General features: G+C 45.9%; 1 protein-coding gene across 2 annotated transcripts in view; it reads right to left on the bottom strand.

Moving 5' to 3' along the window:
- The window catches only part of ABAT (4-aminobutyrate aminotransferase), a 48,738-nt gene extending 39,234 nt beyond the window's left edge, over positions 1-9,504 (bottom strand). The window contains exon 1 of one of the 2 annotated variants that reach the window (XM_059861531.1): positions 9,416-9,504. The gene's annotated coding sequence lies outside the window, so the exon portion shown is untranslated. Of the gene's footprint in view, positions 1-2,025; positions 2,143-9,415 lie in introns of those variants that run through there. The other variant, XM_059861530.1, reaches the window with a different exon arrangement.
- Positions 9,505-13,605: the final 4,101 nt, after the last annotated feature.

Genomic DNA, 13,605 nt, shown 5'->3' with positions numbered 1-13,605 from the left:
TTGCCTGTTTAACCAAACTAATGAATCTGTTGCATTATCACACAGATACTAAATAACTGGATAGGAATTTGAGGAGATAAATTGGAGCTTACTGAGTGTGCTAATGGCTAAACTCACTGGTGAAGGCTCATCAAGGTGTATCTCTACTGCACCCTCAACTCTCATGGCAACACTGACACCCACAAGAAACTGGGCTCTGCTCTTCAGCCTGGCACATCCAAGTGGACATTTTATGCACCACATTCAGGTAGTTAAAAAGTGTTGAGCAGTTTTGGGAAAGCTTCCATAAAGATATGGACAAATCTTATTAGGAGTTCTAATACAAGTTAAGCAAGTCCAGTTTACTTGCTGGGGTGAGAGAAGAGGGACCCAGAATCAAGAAACTGATGAAGGATGCCTTGTATTATTGTGATGTTAAGAGAGGCTGCCTGAACAGTCATAAAGAGTGGGAAAATCCAGGATAACAAATCCAGGATGAGTGCAATCAGTATGGAATAACAAGATAGTAGTTAGGTTGAACAGCTTGTTTATTTATTTAACAAAAACTTTTTGTGGGAGATGTTTATTTTCCTAAGGGTAGCTTAAAAAATACAGGCATCATTAGCACAATGGGACAGGGAGGTTCCCTTCAGAGTGCTGCCCTCACTGGTCCTTAGCCTTTCTCAAGAGGGCACTGTCACAGAAGCTCAGGAAAAGAACAGCAGCAAATTTTAAAATTCCCTTCTTCATAAAATCAGGGTTTCACCAAATGGATGCAGCTGCAGGATTTATCAATAATTCAGGTAATTCTTCACAGAAGATACATCACATTCTTTGTTAGTGTCAGTATCATAAGCTGCCCCTTTTCCCTTGACAATAATCAACAATATTCAGAGGCTGCAGTTTCACAAGAGATGAGAGGAATGTGGCTGCAAGCCTGCTAATCTTGCTCCACCAGCCAGAGCAGAGGATTAGCTATGCAAGGCTGCATGTGGATTTTGACCAGATATAACAAACAGTTCCTTTCTCTTCTCTTTCTCATTTGGAACAACAAAAGAGAAGCTGCGAGCCATTTTCTAACATTTATCAGATCACTCTGGAAACTCATTTTCTCTACATATTTTCAGGGGGAAAAAAAAAAATACTTTATGCAAGTGTTGCATCCCAAAATAATGCAACCAGCCTTGGGTTTGCAGGGTAGTAGCATCTTCAGAGCTTCTTTTCTGAAGAGCCCTACTCTGAGCTAGCTTTCCTGCTCCCATCACTCAGTCTCCCATCCACACCAGGGAGATTCCTAGTTAGAGGAAGAAAAATCACCAAACCCTTCTGGTGTCCAGTGGAGTCACAAGTTCAGCTCAGAGCAAGCCAGCTAAAGGAAACAACCAAGCAGTGTGAGGAACAAGGAGTCCACCCTGAGGAGCCACCACAGCTGACTCCCTGTTGAAACATCACCTATCCATGGAACCCATGGCCATAGTCTGTCCTAAAATTCATTTTGATTAAACCGAATCCTACTACACCAAAATCTACAGAGAAGCAAAACAACAAACTCTAAACTGATACACAATCAGGTAATAGTCCAATTTTTATGGATAAATGAACAGCAGGAATCCTACAGCCTGTATCAGAAACAAGAGGTGTTTTCCAACCACCTTCTTGGCCAAGGGAAAAAAAAATTACTGATGAGAAATTAGGCAAGCAGTCTCCTGTTAATGCTAAAAGGAAATGGCATTTGAATTTCATTATTTTAAGAAGAAAAGCACAATTTATCAGTGATAGTCACTGCAGTGCACAGATGGTTGCTGCAATCAGTAAAGTCCATCCCAGTCAAAGGCCCTATAACATGAATCCAGCCCCTTGCACTGCTTGTCATTGTCTCCACTTGCCTCTACTCCCTCCCTGTGTAACACAACCCAGCTCTCTCTATGCTTTGCTTCAGCTGCTTTTCACAACAGCCAAGGCAGAAGCATCTCATTCCAGCAGCCCCTTCCAACACCCAGTGCCCAAACCACAGAACAAAGATCTGCTCCCCTGTAGATCCATTACCTGGTAAAACCACCCTGCAAACAAGGAATGTGGAGTTTATCCGAGCCCAGCTCATCCTCTGCTTTCCTACCTCCACAAGCACACTCTGATTGTGTAATCCCGTTTCTCTCTCCAGGAAGCTGCATTGCAGCAATAGCTGTGGAGCAAAAAACAGGGCTTGCTTTATACTGGAGCTGACAGGGGAGAACATGATAGGGAATGGCAGCTCAGTCCATACAGGTAAATCCCATCCCTCACACCCACAGCTCAGTCCATACAGGTAAATCCCATCCCTCACACCCACAGCTCAGTCCATACAGGTAAATCCCATTCCTCACACCCACAGCTCAGTCCATACAGGTAAATCCCATCCCTCACACCCACAGCTCAGTCCATACAGGTAAATCCCATCCCTCACACCCACAGCTCAGTCCATACAGGTAAATCCCATTCCTCACACCCACAGCTCAGTCCATACAGGTAAATCCCATTCCTCACACCCACAGCTCAGTCCATACAGGTAAATCCCATCCCTCACACCTGCCACAGGAGCCCATCAGTGGCAGAGTGCTCAGCTTTGCCTGAAGTGATGGAGCTGTTAAGGATGCAGAAGTCATGGCTTTTAGCCTGGCCACAGCACCCTGTGGCAGGATTACCCTCTGGCCTGTTGCCATAAAGCATCTTATGCCTGAAATCTTTCCAGAGCAGTTTGGTTTGGTTTCTAACAGCTTTTTTACCTGTCATTTCTCTAATTCCCACTGAGGCAATCATTTATATAATCAGATATATACAGCGAGAGCTGTTAATAATGCTTCGGTACAAACTTACTACCTCCATCTTGCTCCCAGTGTCCTAATTTTTTTGTGAACATCACAACATCAATATGAAGCAAGTACCTTGCAAAAAAATGTGTAATTCCTGACAGATGTGGAAAGAGATTTAACAGAGAAGAACAAGATGGCTGGTTCCCATTATTTGAGAAGGAACCTGACAGACAAATTGAGAGGAAACATAATACAAACAGAAAATATCACTGCTCTTAGGTTACACCAAGTTTATTTATAATACTTAATTTTCATTATATTTATGTTACTTATGCACATTTCTGTAGTACTGCCAGACCAATTAAAACATATGAGTTGATTTCAGTTGTGTTTGTTGTCAAGAGATGCTGCCAAGAACCTCCACACTTCATCCTTCACTAAAAGAGGAAGCCAAAATTGGCACGCTGTGGAGATGTTCAGAGCCTTTAATCAAAATTGAGCTTGATGAGTTAAAAATACAAATGAGGGATATTAGTCTTTCCTTTCCCTGCAAACTAATTTTCTTTTCCTGTTTTCCTCAGTGGCTTCTGAAGCCTGTATTCCTGCACTACCTCATTCAGAAAGGAAAAGGCCTGGAAGGGCAGGAGGTGGTATCTCTTGTGAAAAAAAATCTGTAGGGTTGTTCATTTGCTGGGAGGAAAGAGGAAGAAGAAGGGGTGATTTATATTGAGAGTACAGGCAACAAAGCCACCATGAAATCAGCCAGCACTGGGTTAGAAATTTCTATGAGGAACTTGCTGCCCTGTGCTTTGCCCAGTGCAAGGCTTACTGATAGAACCTGGATGCTTTAAAATTGAGCCAAACATCAAAAATAGGACATCACAAAAACATCATCACTAATTTATGTGTCTTCCCAACACCCACTGCTCTGTTGTGTGAGAAACCAGTGATGAAACCAAGGTTACAAGGGGAGGAGGAAAAAAAAGCCCTGAATAAAACCCAATACCCCAACAAACAACTAGAAAGAAAACCTTGTGCTGGCAATCCACACTCTTGGGTAACATTTTTCCATGATTCCTGTAAACATTCCACCCACAGGTAGGCTGTGTAGTCCAGGCTGAGCTGTCCATTGACACCACAGGCAGGGCAACACCTCTCCCACTGCTTCCCTCAGTTCACCCCATCCCCTGCCAGCTTCCCTCTCCACACGAGCAGCTCCTTCCCCCAGCAGGACAGTGGATGTTCTGCCATGCCTCCTGCAGAGCTATAATGGTCTTCCAGGCAGAAGCATCTGTTTTTAGAGCTGACAGGTAGGACTAAGAGCTCTTAAAACAGATGTGAGACACCATAAACACAAGGGCTGGAAATTGTGGGAAGAGCAGTGGAAATGGAGAGCACATCACCCTGACACTGTGGGCAGGCTGGAAGGCTCCAGGAGAGGAAATGTGGAGCTCCTGACGTGCAGATGGCAGAAGAGATGAAAGGAAATGCATGAGAGAAGCTCTGATCCCAATTCCAGGATCACCCATGGTCCCAAACACAGCCCATACAGCTGGGACAGTGACACGGTCTGTGGGAACAGAGAGCAGACTGACACAGGAACCTGAACCCAAAGCTCTCCACTGACCCACAAAGGCACCCCCAGGGAGCCAGCACAGAATGCAAATGCACCAGAAGCCAAAGGAGGCATATACAGGCTTCTCCCACACCAGCAGCCCCCTCCTGAGGCAAAGGAACAGCTTTCTGCCAGGGAGGACATCTCAGGGATGCATTCCCAGAACAGTCTGGGCTCCACCAGCTGCCCACACCTCGGAAAAGGCACAGAGTCACAACCCAAGCAGGGCAGGGTTAAACTGGATTAGTGTATTCTAGCAGGTGCCAGGTCAGGATTGCCCAATTTCTCTGTTATCCAGACAATTTTCAAGGTACTCAAACTCCAAAGGTTTCAAACTTCAGGCATTTTGAGGCCATTGCTAAAATATTCCTAAGCAAAACAAAATTATATATAGGCACAACAGCTGCAAAGCAATGTATTTTCATTTGTACAATTAAAGCTGAACTTTGTTTGGAGACAGCAAGGGAAATTCCTGCTGGAATAAGGTATATTTTTAAATGTTTGAGATAAGGGAAAGCTGGAGATAGGTTTAAAAGTTTTTTCTACTCTCAAAATCACAGCTAAACCAGTAAGTTTGGCACTTTATCCTGTCACCTGGGGTGTATTTGAGACATACCGACTTTTTACATGAATTGTTTAGCAAGCTGCAGATCATTCCCCAGGAACACCAGCAGAACTAGATGTTAGTGTTTAAACTGCCAGGTTTCCCAAGAGTCACAAGAAGATAAACACTCCCTGCCAATGCCAAGCTGCATTTCAGGAAAATTACAAAATGTAAATGGAAAAGTCACCAAGTCTGAAGCTTTATTGCCTTCAAAGTGCCTTGCACCTTGCCACAGAAATTCTACAGTAAACTGCCTTTTAGGGAGAGCCCCAAGCAGGAGTTTGATACAACACAAGCACTCACTACACAAATACCTTATCTCCTGCATAAAAACTGGGAGAGGTTCACTGAAATAATGGCAGAAGACATTACAAAGTGTGAAAAACTAAGTTCACATTTCTTCAAGCTGACAGCATTCACTTACTAAAGGCAGTACTTTTAGCTGAGTGACTTCAGTGCTTTCTCACATCAAACAGGACAGCACAGCTTTATCATTTTATAAAACATGAGTTCATCACTAGGGCAGACCTGTGTCCTGGACACTGCTGGTGCCATAAAATCATTCCATGACTGTCCGGCCCTTGCTAGGACATGCACTCATTTCCACAACAGAACTGATGGCTGTAGAAGCTGTCACACACAAAATTCAAAATACTCCAAATGCACAAACTAGGAAAAGGAAACTAAACTTCATGCTGGAAAAAGGAGGATTTCTTTCATACCCTCCAAAAATATTCTCCCTGCTGCAAGTAGATGCACCTCTACTGGGCAGCAAGAGAGACAAGCTTCTTCTTCCACACAGCCAAGAGCTGCAACACATAAGCAAGGTTCCTACCTCATTCTTCTGCTGAATTTCTAGTACTGGCTAAACGTGGAAAATGAAAAGTAAAATAATTTGTGAAAGGAAAGACAAACAATCTAATACAAGGATACACTACAGAACCTTACTCCCACAAATCAGAAGCCCACAGAAATAGTTTACAACAATATTCTCTGTTTTAGACACTTTGCTTGCTTTGGAAAACCCCCAGAATACTGTTATTTTTGCACAAACACCATATGGCTAAGAAAATATCACTTTCTCTGTTTTCCTGGACCATAGCTGTCATTTCAGGCAACAGGACCATGATCTGATAAAACAGATCACAACATTCAGAAAACCAAGAGGGGACAGAGGTGGTTTTCAAGCCACAAAACAGTGGCTGGAGGAATTATCTACTTTTAGTTGGTAGCAGCTCTGACCCCTAAGGCAACCTCTTCTATACATAAAGAAGAGACATTTGAAAGCAGATCCATCTGTAAAAAGAATGGGGTGTTTTCAGCCTCTGGAAAGATAAATCTTTTACATAACTTTTAAAGCATATCCATCCTTCCACAGGCAATGGGCCCACAGTGATAATTATCTGTGTGGTGGATTCTTGGTCTCTAAGCTTCACTGCTCCTGATGTGTCATTTTTGCATTACTTACTTGTACCTTCACAGCTCCCTACACACCAGCACCAGCTGTTTTCCTTCTGATGGAACCCAGCTCTTTCATGTTAGTTATTCTTTCAATTGACATAAGACACCTCACTATTTGATTCAGACTTATCACTATGCCTCAAAAACTCTTAAGAGCTTAAAAAGAACTGCAAAAGAAGAACAGGCACTACTGGAAAAGCCTGCTTGAACAAAAGTGGTGCACATAGATGGACAAGGTCCATCAAGGTCCAAGGTGCAACATACAAGGAGGAACAAAAACGAATTTGAAAATAATAGTGATGAGAAAGGTCTTACCTGAAATCTGAGAACTATTCTAGATCTATTCTCCTTCCTGCTCCCTCTGACAAAGCAAAGCCAAAAGCAAAGGAGATTTTTTCCAAGTTCAGAGTCCCCATTTGATTTCAAGTTTCTGGTATACAGCCAATCCAGCAGGATTTAAATATACAACTGGGTTGTATCTTTACAACAGAGGTACAGCAGTGAGTGCCATGCTGATCATACAGCACCTACACATACTGCCACTCAACAGCCTTCTTTCCTGAGACACTTCCACAAGCTGTTTTCATTTGGGTAAGAAAGGAAGGGAATTTAATTTGTAATTGAAACAGACAAAAACTTTTAGCAGTGTTTCTGGAATGGACTCTCAATCCTAGAATTCATGAAACAAAGCCTGTAAGCCAAGAACCAGATCCAACTGGCCTTAGAGCAGCTGTGAACTCCAGTCCTGTGAACCCTAATAACTCCTGAAATTACGAGGCTAAGCAGCAGCACAGGTACATCATGACATCACCTGAGCTGTTTTAATTCAGGCCCAACCCTCAGAACACAAACCCAGAGGAAGACTCTGCACTCCCAGGGCAGGAGTGGTGCCAGTGCAGCTGCACCTGCCCACACAGGCAGCTACAACTGGGCTGCTGCCCAACGTGCCTGGGGGCAAGGAAGGCATTGGATAAATTGCTCTCTAACTTGGCTGTTCAGCAGCACACCACACAGTCAGGGCAAGGGGGAACCACCTGGAGACCCCCAAGCTGGTGGTTTGACCCCCTAAGAGCTGGTTTGCATGAACACAGACATGGCAGGCAAGAATCTGAATTCCTCCCTGCTTCTGAAAAAATCCGGATCAGGATGTTCTCCTTTCCCAATGACAGCACAGCTGCCAGCAGGACACCTACTGATTTGCTTGGTGTTTATTTGCATGCTGTGCTTGCTTACTGCCTCTGGGCATAAATATCCAATTTTATCCACTTATTTGACTTTACTTTGTGTTTGGATGCACAAGACACCTCACTGTACAGTATGCCTCCGAGGCTGTCATCCCTTAGAAGACTAAAGGCCTAATGAAAGACTAAAAAAACAGTTTTATCACATTTTCCCACACGTAATTTGCAAGAGGTCACCCTGTCTAATAGCAGCACACACGTACTGACTCAGGTCTCCATTTATCTGCAGATCTCTGAATCACTGTCCTCTGCACTCGGGATGTCCAGGAGACACACACAGACTGCAGACACAGAAGACCTGAACACTGATTCCCAGTCCACAAGGCTACCGGCATGTAACTTACAATAACAGCCTTCCCATCTGTACTGTCAGACCAGTGATGTCTGAGGAGTGCTTTAAACACTACGGATGAGAAACACTACAAAACCCAGATATTACCCTTCTTTGCATACACTGTGCTTCGTGGCGAGCTGTGATCCTGCATTTGAATCACTGACCTCCAAGTCTCCATTTGTAACTCCAGGCAGAGAAGACAAACTGCCCCCAGACAGAATTTGCCCAATACTGACACTACAGAAAAGACAATTGCAACAAAAAAACAGTGCAACAAGCACTGCAAAATTACTAATTCAATTTATAACACAATAACCAGATTATAACAGGATTCAATAGGTAATTTGCTTACTGCAGAGCATCCAGAAGGTAACCCTACTATTACCCTCCTTTTATATCAGTTGGCTTTCAACCTTTACCAGATTCCTTGCTTCAAACTATAAGAGCAAAGACCCTTTTAAGAGCCCATATCCATCAACTGTGCCTTTGAACTGCAGGGCAAAATCCAGTATTTGTACATTCATTACTGATTACAAAATTACTTGGAAACCTCCCACTGTAGCTCAGTTTCTTTGTATATCATTTCCTTCTCTGTTTATTTCATAAACGGAGATGGAGAATCACAGAGGCAAAAGCCAAGCCAGGCAGGGGCAAAGCTCTGGCTGAAGAGCCCCGCGCCACATTAAGCGCCGTAAGGGAAGTCATGCTAAGAACTCATGCTTGAGTTCTGCATCACCAGCACCAGCTGGAAAACGGGAAACTGATAAGCCCAGCTGAACCCCAGCTGAAGTGCAGCACCAGGCCTCCACCAACACCATTACTCAGCTGCCTGCAGCACCTCAGAAAGGGGCGCCCTCCCCGGAAAGGCAGTGCCGTTGTCCCCACGGTACGCAGCTGCTTTCTTTGGTGCCCTCGCTTCCCCTTCCCCCTTTCCCCGGCCGGGTCCACCCGCCCGCCGCGGGTGCCGCTGCCGGGGCACAGAGCATCCCAAACGCGCCTCCCGCTGCGGCCGAACGCGCGGGGAACGACGAACCCTCCCGCGCTCCGCGGTCCCCAGGGCCCACGGGGAGGGCGCCGGGCCCCGCCGGGCTCCACCCCACGCTCGGGTCCGGCGTGGCAGGGCAGGGCCCCCGAGAGGCAGCACGGCACCGGCCCCCGCGACGCCCGCCCGCCAGCGGAAGCCCCGCGGTCGCGGCCCGCTCCCCGCAGGGTAGGGGACCCGGGGGAAGGGCACCGAGGAGCGGCGGGGACGCGCGGCTGCCCCGGCAACGCGGGCACCGCCGCCCGCGGGGATGGAGACGGGGGCCACGCGGGGAGTCCCGCTGCCGGGCGGGAGCGACGGGCGGCGAAGGCAGCAGCCCGTCCGCGGCCCCGCGCCGTTCGGGGGCTCACCGGGAGGTGCAGGCTGCGCGTGCTGCGCGTCCTGCGGCGGCCGCGCCGGGCTGCGCTGGGCTGGGCCGGCCGCGTCCTGCCGGCCCCGCCACCGCCCGGCCCCGCCCGCCCCGCCGGCGCAGCCAATCAGCGCCGCCGTCCGCGGCCCCGCGCCCGCCGCGGCCAATGGGAGAGCGCAGCCGGGCCTCGCCCCCGCCGGGAGAGGCGGGGCCGGCCGGACCCTCAGGGACGACGGGTCCGGGGTGGCGGGGCTCGGAGCGGCCGTGACCCTCGGCGAGGGCCGTCCGCCTCCTCCTGTCCGCCTGACCGCCTCCTCCTCTCCGCCTGCCCCGCGCCCCCTGCTCCGGGAGCCACCGCAGCAAGGGCAGCGGGGCCTGTTTCCTCCATCCATCGTGCACCCGCGAGAAGCGCAGCGGAGCCTCTTCCCTAACCGCGCTGGGAATCGTGCCTGCACTGTTACAGCTCCACAAAGACCCACTGTCCTTTCCTTATTGCTACTTGGGACATATTTAATTTAGCAAAGGCAGCAATTGAGAAAGTATTTTGGTCTTCTAACTCTGATAAGAAATTCAAATTAAACCTAGTGTTATGTCAAACTCCAAATTTAAAACCCACATCTTCACTAGCATTTAAGCCTGTCCTAGACAAAACTCGGTTTTGTTGTGGACAGTAGCGGTCTGAAGCAGCTCAAATCTCATAACGAGCTCTTCTGCTCAGTTGCTGCTTGGTTCTGCTACAGCAATGTTGTATTTGCAGGCACAATGCTGCCCTTGTAGCTCCAGTAGTAAATATTATTATGTACCTCACCCACAACAGAACCTATGGCAAGCATGTTGAACCCTACCTGGACTCCCATCTTACAGAATTCATGTCTCATTCACAGCCTTGGTTTTCTTCAAAACCTAAGACCTGGCTACAGAAGGCCAATAAGAGAAATGTACACCTCCGTTCCTCTCTCCTGCTGTGAGCAGCACACAGGCACCCTCTCCCCGTCCAGGTGACTTTTCAGAGCTGGGGTTCATAAGGGATGCACACAAGAGAGGGGAGCTGTCAGACCCTGCCCACCCTCACACACCTCCATGGCAGGCTCCAGGGAGTATCCTGGAGCAGCTGTTGTGGCAGAGCAGCTGAAGGCCACCAGACAGGCGAGATGGAGAGAACACAAGCAAGGCAGGAACGCTGCAGGCTCTGAGAGGCCAGAGCTGTTCTTTTGTGCTGCAACACCATCAATTTGCAGAGGGTGTTGCAGGATCCTTCTGTCCCTGCACACACCACTGGAGGCTAGGCCATCTACGCCTCCTCATTTCCACTTACCCTGCCCAGAACCCTTATGTCTGTCAGTCTGTTCCAGTAAGAAAGATTTAATGGTCCAAAATTGTAAGAGAGGCGGCAGTTGAGCCATTCAGATGGCAGTCAGCTATTTGTATCATAAAGGACAAGGAAGCACTAGAACAGATTACAGGATCTCTGTGATGAGAGCCTTTGATAACAAACACTTAGCAAGATTCTCAGAAGAATATGATTCTGCTTTGAGAGGAATACAGAGCAGATAATTTCAGATAATTTCTGATCATCCTACAATGTAAACCTGCTACTGATATTCCATAGAACAAGAACAGAGCAGTAAACTTTTTTCATGCTATATTCTGTCCAACTCCCCATCAACTTTCTTGCCTAATTTATTGTAAGTATTTTTACTTAACTTTGAGGCAGAAATTATTTTACTTCTAATTATTATTAACATCTTACATATCTTACCCATTATCTGATGAGTATCCCCTCTGAATATTTGCTCAAAAAGCTTAGAGAATACACTCAGCTTGCTCACAAGTTAGGGATGTTCCTTTGCATCTCTTATTGCTCACACCAGTGGGGCTGGCCTGGGCAATGTGTTAATAAACACACACACATACACATATATATATGTAGATTTTTTGTTACTGCCTTTAGGTGCTGGTATTGTTAAAGAAATTCCATGTGCCATCTGCTGGGAGAAGCTTTCTCCGAGGCAATGTGGCAACCTGCTGTACTGACATAGCTGACTGCACTGCTGGCAGCATGAGGAGGCAGTTGTTTCTCAAGAGGAAGCTCTATTCTGTTAATGCATCAACTTCCAGCACAGATGCAAAGGACACACAGAAGGTCAGGGTCAAGATGAGTCTGTAAAAGAACACAAACCTCTTGACCTATGTCACAGGATGACAGCCTGGCAGCAAGAAGGAGCAAATTTTCAAATTCTACTTCACTTGAACCTCTGAAGTGTTCAGCTTACAAATGCCATGATCACACTCAGGAGGTGAACTGCATTTTAAAGACAAGTTACTAAGCATTAAATGAATAATTCTCAATTTACTTGCAGACTGAAAAATCTCTACAAGCTTATGAGACAGGCAGCTTTCCTTGCCATGCTATAACAAGCAGACAAGAATGCAGCACCCACTTCTCAGAAGCAGTCTTCAGTTTCCTGTACCCAACACTCAGCACCAATAACTTACTTAAAAACCACCAGCAGCATTTGGCTATCACACTTGTGGCAGTCTGACTCTGGGTAATGTGGTTTCAGGCACAGGACTGAGGAAAATCAGCTTTGTTAACACACCCTGCACTGCCACATTGGGAGCACAATTACCCATAATTCCAAAGTGGACCCAGATATCCATTGCCATCAAAATAGCTGCTCTGCTCTTTCTCTATACCCCCAGTAACATATCCCCACTGATGGCCCTGACTGATCACAGGAGTCAGCTGGATTAGGCCCCATTGATCCAATGGAAAACTACACTTACAATTAGGTTTCCTGGGGATCAAAAACATCAGAATCCACATTGCAAAACTGCTATAACAGACACTGTGAAAGGGGAAAATATACAACTGGAACATAAAATAAGCTCAGTAAGTAGAAATCTCAGACAAAATTATTTCTCCAAGTTTTAAAATGTCTACCAGAATGAAAAAACAAAGCAAACAAAACCCAGAAATGCAACTGCCCAGGAACATAGCCCTTAATTCTCTGGTAAAAAGGGAAAAGAACTGGCACTGGTGGTGGATGTAGAAGTCCACAAACGGTTGAGTTAATGAACAGCCAATGTATGATAGTTACCTGCTATAAAACTTTGAGATCCAATTTAAGTCCTCATCTTCTAAGGAATGAGACATTCCTACCACCCACACACACACAAAGTACATCCACTTTTTCCTAGAATGCTTTCTGAAAACCCCAAACTGCTGGAGGCACAGCTACTGTCAAAAAGTAGGCAATTAAACACCACCTTCTTTTAAGGATTATTTCCACTGTAGCTTCATCTGCAAGTCTAGGTGAGAAGTGCAGAACCACACATGCCACCTAAACTGTTACTCCAAAATACAATATTGTCAAACTAGAAAGGAGCAGGGTGTTGAACAAACTGTAAAATGTTTTGACTCAAAGTGTTGTACAGCAGATGGAGCTACAAGGATGGCCTACAAATAGCCACCTACACTTGAGAACACCCAACAATGATAAATATACAGAATCTATCCCATCAAGGGAGCATCCTCAACTTTTTTCTACTGCAAAATGACACGCAGACATTCACAACAAAGCAACTCTCCAAGTTTCACATCAACAAAAATTTAAAAGTAATAAATGTAATTAGTTTGCAATGCTTATTTGGGTGTCACATAAAAGTTCAAGTTCTTCTCCTGACCAATTTCTATAACTATGTCACCTTTGCTTCTCTTCAGAGAAATAAAAGCAGGAGAGGGGTAGGGACTGAGAAAAGGCATTTGTTGTTTCACCATATGGCACTGACAAAAGTGAAAATCATTTGTTTCAAACCAGATGCCCACTGGAAGATCATGTGTCTATCCATACTTCCCAAGAAGATTTGGACACTCCTCCCTTTTATCAGAACTAAGTGCACTGCAAGGGCTCCACAGGTTCCCTTTCACCTCCTCTGTGTTCCTCTCTTCACAAAAAGATCCATCTGGATGACTGCTGGATTTTCCAACCAGATCCAGAAATACTCCTAACTGCCTGATAACTTTATTTAGCAAAAGAGAAAATCAGTTTTCCAAATGAAAACTTAATCTCCCCAGCTGAGTAGAAATATTCATAAGTTTTAAATTAAGTGCCTACTTTCTCTTCCGTCACAGAAATGAAGAACTTGCACGTGAAGTTTCTGTTGATAATTCCAAAGACTTTGAGAAAT

The sequence above is a fragment of the Haemorhous mexicanus genome, chromosome 17 (genome assembly GCF_027477595.1).
Source record: "Haemorhous mexicanus isolate bHaeMex1 chromosome 17, bHaeMex1.pri, whole genome shotgun sequence".
Lineage (NCBI taxonomy): Eukaryota > Metazoa > Chordata > Aves > Passeriformes > Fringillidae > Haemorhous > Haemorhous mexicanus.
The sequence above is the reverse complement of the archived record's forward strand: the minus strand, read 5'-3'. Positions and strand labels throughout refer to the sequence as shown.